Consider the following 7,931-nt stretch of genomic DNA (forward strand, 5'->3'; position numbering starts at 1 on the left):
GAATAAAATAAAATAAATAATAATAAACTAAAATAAAGTATATAATAAATAATAAATTAAACAAAATAAAAATAAAGACTAAAAAACAAAAAACGAGTAAACTATAAAAAAGACAATAATTAATTACGTTCGAGGGGAGGTAGCCTAGTTTTACGGTTCAAGAGGAACCGTAAAATCAAACCCCCAACACGATTTTAGCAAGGAGAACACACACCAGTCTGACAGGGTCAAGGGAATAACCGCATACGCGGTCTGGTGCTCGTTGATAGTATCTACCGTTCAAACATTATAATATTAGATAAACAACATGATACATTAAAAATACATGTTTATATTATTTACTTCGTTAAAATTATGATGATTATGATATATGATAGCAAGCCGCATCCATATTGGGTTTTTTCTAGTACTCTTTTATTTTAACACCGGACGATTTGAAAGGTGACAAGGTGGAGAAGGGCCGCGCCGCGATGAACCCAAAAATTTCAAAATCATGATGACACCTCAATAATGTTTCCTACCAAAAAGCAAAAAGCACAGGATACCTGTAACCCCAGTCAGGCCGTGGCCCGACCAAGATCACAAGGACTATAGGTACCTACCCATTTACTAATAATATGAAATGTAAATGCACATGCACACATACACAAGTACACAGTCCATAACATGCATTATAATATGATATGCTACAAACCATGCACCCATGAATGCGTACATGATACCCTCTTAGATTAATCACTAGGTATGTACAGTGAGGTCTATGTTTTAAAACGACCGTTTTGCATTTGGTTGTTTAGATGTTTGTGTGTTCCGCCATAACTTGGGATTGCCTGCTCTGATTTTGATGAAATTTGGTAGGTACTAGGTACATAATTATGTTCCTTGAATCAAGGCACGTCGATCATTGAAATTTGGGTCCCAGAAGTGAGCGGGGCCAGAACTGAGGGGGATTCTCCACGTTTCAGTCCAATAGGTGACTCTTTCGTAAAACTCATAAAGTCATAAAACATTGTATTCTGTCAAGAGACCCCAATTCTTGGTAAATCTAATTGTTTTAAAAAAGGTCAACCATTCTTTGAATCTTTTGTGTGATTTTAAATAAAACCTGTTCTCTTCCCTTTTTTATTACCTAAGACATATTTTATTACATTCATTATTTTATTGGTAGCTTCGCTTCGTCTCAGTGAGAGCAAAAGAGTCTGAGTGATGTCTACAGTTCACAGAACTACTAGTAACTATTTTTTACGGTTTAACCAAGGAACTTCTAGGAAATTCAAATCTTACATGCCGCCCTTGATTATGCTAAAGAATTTTGTGGGAAGTACTCAAAATTTGCGAGGGTCCTAGGGATTTGAGGGTCCAACTATAACCAATTGGGTTTGTGCCCCGGGCTTACTGCCAGTTGGGTCCCGTATACCTGTAATGTCTTGGATGAAGTTAAAAAGAGTTTTAATTTTTAACAATATTTCAACTTTTTTTTGGGGGGGGGGGAGGAAACGGGGGAGGCCAATTCGGTCCCAAGAACTATAGGCTAAAAAATTCCCGGAGGGACGGACCCAGCTTGTTTAAAAAAAAGATGATTGTTTTACTGCCGCGCCGTTTTTATTTCGTAACAATGAAACAACCTCTACTTTAGACTCTTGTGGTCTGTGTTGTAGCATCCCCTTTCGGTAGTATGCCTCTCATTAGATGAGCGAGAAGAGACACAATACCTACTTTAGACTCTTGTGGTCTGTGTTGTAGCATCCCCTTTCGGTAGTATGCCTCTCATTAGATGAGCGAGAAGAGACACAATACAATACTTCTCATTTAGGTACTGGGTAGGGTTGCCAACTTTTTTTCCGCCTTTACGGGACAAATCGGAAAAATGGGTTATAAAAACGGGATTTCCGATTTTTACCCGGAACAATTTTCTTTTTTTTTGGGGGGGGGGGCTAAAAAACACACACACAAAACACTTTTTTTAGAACAATTTTTACTGTTCAAAATTGAAAAATTTAACATGAAAAGATAAGTCTTCATGCTTAGGTGGTGTAGTGGTCAAGACGCTCGCCTGGTAAGCAGGAAGGCGTAGGTTCAATCCAAGCCGAGATTTGGAATTTTATCCTAGAAAAAAAATTACAATTTGACAACAATAATAGTAGTAGCCTAACTACTAGAGTAAAGGGATTTTCAATCCTATTTGAGAAGTTTAAAAATAAGGACCATTATAATAATAAGAGAAGTTGAATGAACAGCGCCGCAGGTGAAATTAAAAAAAAAAAAAAAAAAAAAAAAAAAAAAAAAAAAATTTTCTACAATCTTCGGACATCTTAAAATCTTAAATGAGAACTCCCTACTTGTGATACATCATATCAAAGGTCTTAAAGAACGTAGTACTTTGGTATAAGATTGAGCTCGATCCGTCAACCAGGGCCGGAGTTATGGCGTATTCTGTTTTTCATATTTCCATGTTCATCTGCCAATAGGGGAAGCACCAAAAATGGGAAATTCATATGGATTGGTGATTTGTGCTTCAAATTGGTTCGACTAATGGGTCATATTGAAATTCAGACCCAAAAATGAAATTTAGACTTTCTGCCCTAAGGCCTCCTGGGGTGAAAATGGATGTTTCGAAATTTTATTTTTGGGACCTAATTTCAATATGAATCATTAGTGGGACCTATTTGCAACACAAATCACCAATCGATATGAATTTTCCATTTTTGGTGCTCCTCCTATTGGCGGGAGAACATGAAAATATGAAAATTTGAATAGATCATAACTCCGTCCCTGGTTGTCGAATCGAGCTCAAACTTGTACTAAAGTACTACGTTCTTTAGGACCTTTGATATGATGTATCACAAGTAGGGGGTTCTCATTTAAAATTTTAAAGTTGGGCCCCCTGGGATCGATCCTGGCTCCGGATAAAATTTGGCGACTATTTCAAAAAATGGTATTTGAAAAGATAAATCACTACCCTAAATTTCAGCTTCCCATCTTTAGCCGTTCAAAAAATATTCAGGGGTCCCCGGACTTTTGAAACACTCTGTATAATGTTTAAGTCACCCATCCATTTATTGGCCTCTATAGGGAGCGCGGAGCGCGACCTTATTCTCTCTAAGTGCGAAGCCAACAGGGAGCGCGCAGCGCGACCATATTCTATCAAAGTGCAAAGCCAATAGGGAAGCTAATGGGGAGCGCGAGCATATTCTCTAGAAGTGGGAAGTCAATAGGGAGCGCGTAGCGCGACCGTTTTTTCTAAAAGGTGTAAAGCCAATAGGGAGCGCGGAGCGCGACCTTATTCTCCCGAAGTACGAAGCCAATAGGGAGCGCGCAGCGCGACCATATTCTATCAAAGCGCGAAGCCAATAGGGAGCGCGTAGCGCGACCGTATTCTTTCAAAGCGAGAAGCTAATGGGGAGCGCGTAGCGCGACAATATTCTATAGAAGTGGGAAGTCAATAGGGAGCGCGTAGCGCGACCGTTTTTTCTAAAAGGTGTAAAGCCAATAGGGAGCGCGTAGTGCAACGGTAGCATTCTTTCTGGTCAGGATTCCTACTGACGGAGAATTTTTCTTTTACTAAAATATTCTACCCCCCAAAAAAAAAACAAACAATTCGTGTTAAAAAATTAACGTCAAGAGTTACCCTCCACAAAAAAGTACTGATATGTATTATATAAAACAAACAATTCGTGTTAAAAAATTAACGTCAAGAGTTACCCTCCACAAAAAAGTACTGATATAAAAAAAAAAACGTCAATGTGGGACCTCCCTTCTACATTAGCTCTTCTAAAGAAAATAATAATTTTCCATCACTCCTACATCAATTTACCTTACTATTGAACCATTGATCCCGGATTACGAAACCTAGATCTTGACCGCAGTGCACGAATGAAAAATACAAAACAATTAACATTGTTATCTTCATTAGTGTACTGCGGTCAAGATCTAGCCGAAAAACCGGTTAAACAAATCGTAGAAAGTTCGGGTTTTGGAGATTTCGCATCTATTTTCACGTCCAACCAGGAATATCAAATAAAATTTTGTTTATTCGTTCGGTCAAATGTTTTCCGTTGAATTGAATTCTGTTGAGGTGGAGTCAAGGGACTTTTCAGTCCTATGCGAGCAGTATAAAAACGAACTACCTACATATTATTATTCTTATACCTACTTAGGTCTGGCCGTGATAGTCTTGTAAAATTATTCTAATTCCAGTGTCTACAGAAATTCTAGTAGTCTAGTTACTAGTAGAACCTGAAACTGGTTAACATGACGGGAAGAAACTTTCCGAAGCTGATGCTGCAATTATTTTGTGACGTCAGACAGTAGAAAAGTTCCTCAAACTTATGCCGAGGCAAAGTTTTACCTTGTTAAAATTTCGATGTCAATTATCTCTGTAGTCTGTCAAGTCGTTATGATGTGTTTGTGAAATGAGAATTTGCTGTATTAACCTTAGTGGCTAAGCCAGCCTAGTTGGCTTAGTTGGTAGTGCGTCTGCCTTGTAAGCGCTAGGCCGCGGGTTCGATTCCCACCCGGGGCGGATTTTATCCTGATGGGATAATGTTCATAATGTTTACTTCTCAAATCATCTAAGAAGTCCATTTTTTCCACGGAGAACCATGCTTTATTAAGCATTCAATCTTGCGTTCTTATTGGGACAACCTTTATTTAGGTGAGTACTCAAGCACGAGTACATACCTACATAGTTAAAGCGTTTCCAAGTTAAATGCAAGTCAATATTGTCAATACATACATAGAATCAATAGATTACTCAGGTAGGTATGTATGGGATGTTAACAAATTTCATCTTGGAACTTTCCAAGAATTTCGATAAGATCGGGAAATTGGAAAAAAGTTTTTTTTTTTATATGAAAAGAAATGGAGTAAGAGTAAAAAAGTACAATAGAAATGGAATATAGGAAAGAAGGAAGAGGTAGAGAGAGAATATGAAAAGAAATGGAGTAAGAGTAAAAAAGTACAATAGAAATGGAATATAGGAAAGAAGGAAGAGGTAGAGAGAGAAGAGACAAATAATAAATAAATTTGTTCAAAAATGGAACAAAGGAACGACGGAACCAATATTGCTTTTATATTCTGCACAAAGAGAATGTAGAAAACAAAATGAAAGAATGAAGGATAACTCGATTAAAGAAAGAGGAAAGACGTTAACCCATGACATACCTACACCTGGTTCAAATAATTAGAAACAAAATAATGTTAACCCATGACACCTGTTTCAAATATGTAATTTGAAACAAATGTTAACAAATGACATTCATCTCATCTGAGATCTGAGCGCACGACAGTACGCCAGGCCAATTTGAGCTCTTAATAACAAAAACGGCCTGCGGCACATTCCCCCTCATATTCCTTGACGTTCTGCATATTGCATGTTTCATTGATATGAAGGGGTAATCTTACTGATTTTTAGGTACCTTCGCCCCCTAATTTTCTGGAAAAGTCATGGAAATTTTCTGGAAAAGTCATGGAATTTCATTCTGGGAAAAGCGTATAAACCCTGAACAACGTTAGTGGTGCCAACCTAGTTGGCGCGTCTGCAAGGCTAAGAGCTAGGTCTCGGGATCAATTCCTGCTCAGGGCGGACTCAGCGGACTGTATTATAAACAGATAATGTTCGTTCTCGGAACGGTTGGCTTTCTCCTTTCCTGTCTTCCTTCTCTCTTCGATTTCGGAAAGATAAGACCTCAGTTGTTTCTGTTTCCTCCAATAACTTGATTCTATCTTCTTTTTTAACTTATTGTTGTAATAATGATCTAGGTAGCACCTAGGATCCCTCGTGAGATGTTGAGTGTGATGATTGGATCGGTTCTTCACGTAAAGAAATATTCATGAGAAAACACACTGTGAGAGCAGCACAATAAATCATGTTATGTGTTTCCTGGAGATTTTCACTTTTCAGAAACTCTTGTTTGAGACAATCATTCACATTCGTCATAATCAGTTTTGTTTTCTTGTTATCAGGAACTTTAGGTATGATAGGTTTATGCTTTGGTTCAACATTTGTATATTTTAATTTAAGATTTAGGAAGTAATTTCTTACACGTTCGTTTTCCTCTTGAGCTACTCTTTGATCAAGCTCGCTATTTTCCATTGGTTGTTGAACAGGATGTACTATATCGGGATCATCTACAGTCTCATCATTTGCATAATCGTCATTTTGTTTCAGGGTTTTAGCTGCATCTTCTTTCATTTTGTTCAATGAAAGAAGATGCAGCTAAAACCCTTAAAACCCTTATTATTATTATTATTATTATTATTATTATTATTCGTGGCGAAGCACGGGTAACCTGCTAGTTACCTATAATACAATTTTCACCTGTATACAGCCCCCCCCCTCTCGAGCTTCATTTTTCTCCTTTACTGCAGGCCAGATTCTCAAATTTTGGAGCATCCACTCACTGTTTCGACCCTCGCCCCCCGAAAAAATCCTGGATACGGCCCTGACTGTATATCAGTAAGCTGTGAGGTGGTATTAGGACTATTAGTTCCTACATACGAGTGTTCGGTATTTAGCCTGCTTCTCTTGAGAATATACAAATTTCTACTCCAGCTGATACATACGTGTATTTCTGCGGTAGAAAATAAAATGTGAAATAAAGAAGATAAAGAATATTTTATTTCGCTCTTAATACGTTTACGAAACAATAAAAACTCTAATTAGGAGGGTATCATGTTAAAAATAATAATAATAATAATAATAATAATAATAATAATAATAATAATAATAATAATAATAATAATAATAATAATAATAATAATAATAATAATAATAATAATAATAATAATAATAATAATAATAATAATAATAATAATAATAATAATAATAATAATAATAATAATAATAATAATAATAATAATAATAATAATAATAATAATAATAATAATAATAATAATAATAATAATAATAATAATAATAATAATAATAATAATAATAATAATAATAATAATAATAATATGTTATTTGAAGTGGTCACTTCTCCTAGCCATGACTGAAAATCAATAGAACAGTTGCGCTGACTTAGGCGAGGTTTTAAAGTCAAAGAGCTGCCAGCCTAGTTAGCTTAGTTGGTAGTGCGTCTGCCTTGTAAGCGCTAGGCCGCGGGTTCGATTCCCGCCCGGGGCGGATTTTATCCTGATGGGATAATGTTCGTTCTTGGAACGGCTGGCTTTCTCCTGTCCTGTCTTCCTTCTCTCTTCGATTTCGGGACGATAAGACCATAGCAGTTACAGTTCCCTCTGTCAAACCTCTTAAAACCTTAGTGGTGCCAACCTAGTTGGCGCGTCTGCAAGGCTAAGAGCTAGGTCTCGGGATCAATTCCTGCTCAGGGCGGACTCAGCGGACTGTATTATAAACAGATAATGTTCGTTCTCGGAACGGTTGGCTTTCTCCTTTCCTGTCTTCCTTCTCTCTTCGATTTCGGAAAGATAAGACCTCAGTTGTTTCTGTTTCCTCCAATAACTTGATTCTATCTTCTTTTTTAACTTATTGTTGTAATAATGATCTAGGTAGATCCTAGGATCTCTCGTGATTACCTGGGCAATCCACGGTATAAAATATTTGCGATCTCCCTGATATTTTCCATAGAGATAGCAAGCACTCTCCAGCATATTCCCTCGTGATTACCTGGGCAATCCACGGTATAAAATATTTGCGATCTCCCTGATATTTTCCATAGAGATAGCAAGCACTCTCCAGCATATACAAAGGAAGCCGACGAAGATTCATATGGATGAGGATTTTGTTTCCTTGAGAATGAGACATAAACACTGAAGACAACTTGTTGCTGTTGGTATAGATTCTGTCCTTCAGTTTGACATAGGACACGTTGAATAAGTATAACATGGTGCAATGACTAATGAGGAGGATCACAAGCAGGCCGCAAGTTCTCATTGATAAACCTATTTTACACACACACATTTATCCTATT

The 7,931-nt window shown here is 37.1% G+C and overlaps 1 protein-coding gene across 1 annotated transcript in view; it reads right to left on the reverse strand.

Annotated features, from left to right (window-relative positions):
- The window catches only part of LOC113471480, a 16,542-nt gene extending 8,941 nt beyond the window's left edge, over positions 1 to 7,601 (reverse strand). Inside the window, exon 1 of the mRNA XM_026830664.1 lies at positions 7,537 to 7,601. The gene's annotated coding sequence lies outside the window, so the exon portion shown is untranslated. The remainder of the gene's footprint in view (positions 1 to 7,536) is intronic.
- Between the last annotated feature and the right edge of the window lie 330 nt (positions 7,602 to 7,931).

Source organism: Diaphorina citri, unplaced genomic scaffold, assembly GCF_000475195.1.
Source record: "Diaphorina citri unplaced genomic scaffold, Diaci psyllid genome assembly version 1.1 scaffold2497, whole genome shotgun sequence".
NCBI lineage: Eukaryota > Metazoa > Arthropoda > Insecta > Hemiptera > Psyllidae > Diaphorina > Diaphorina citri.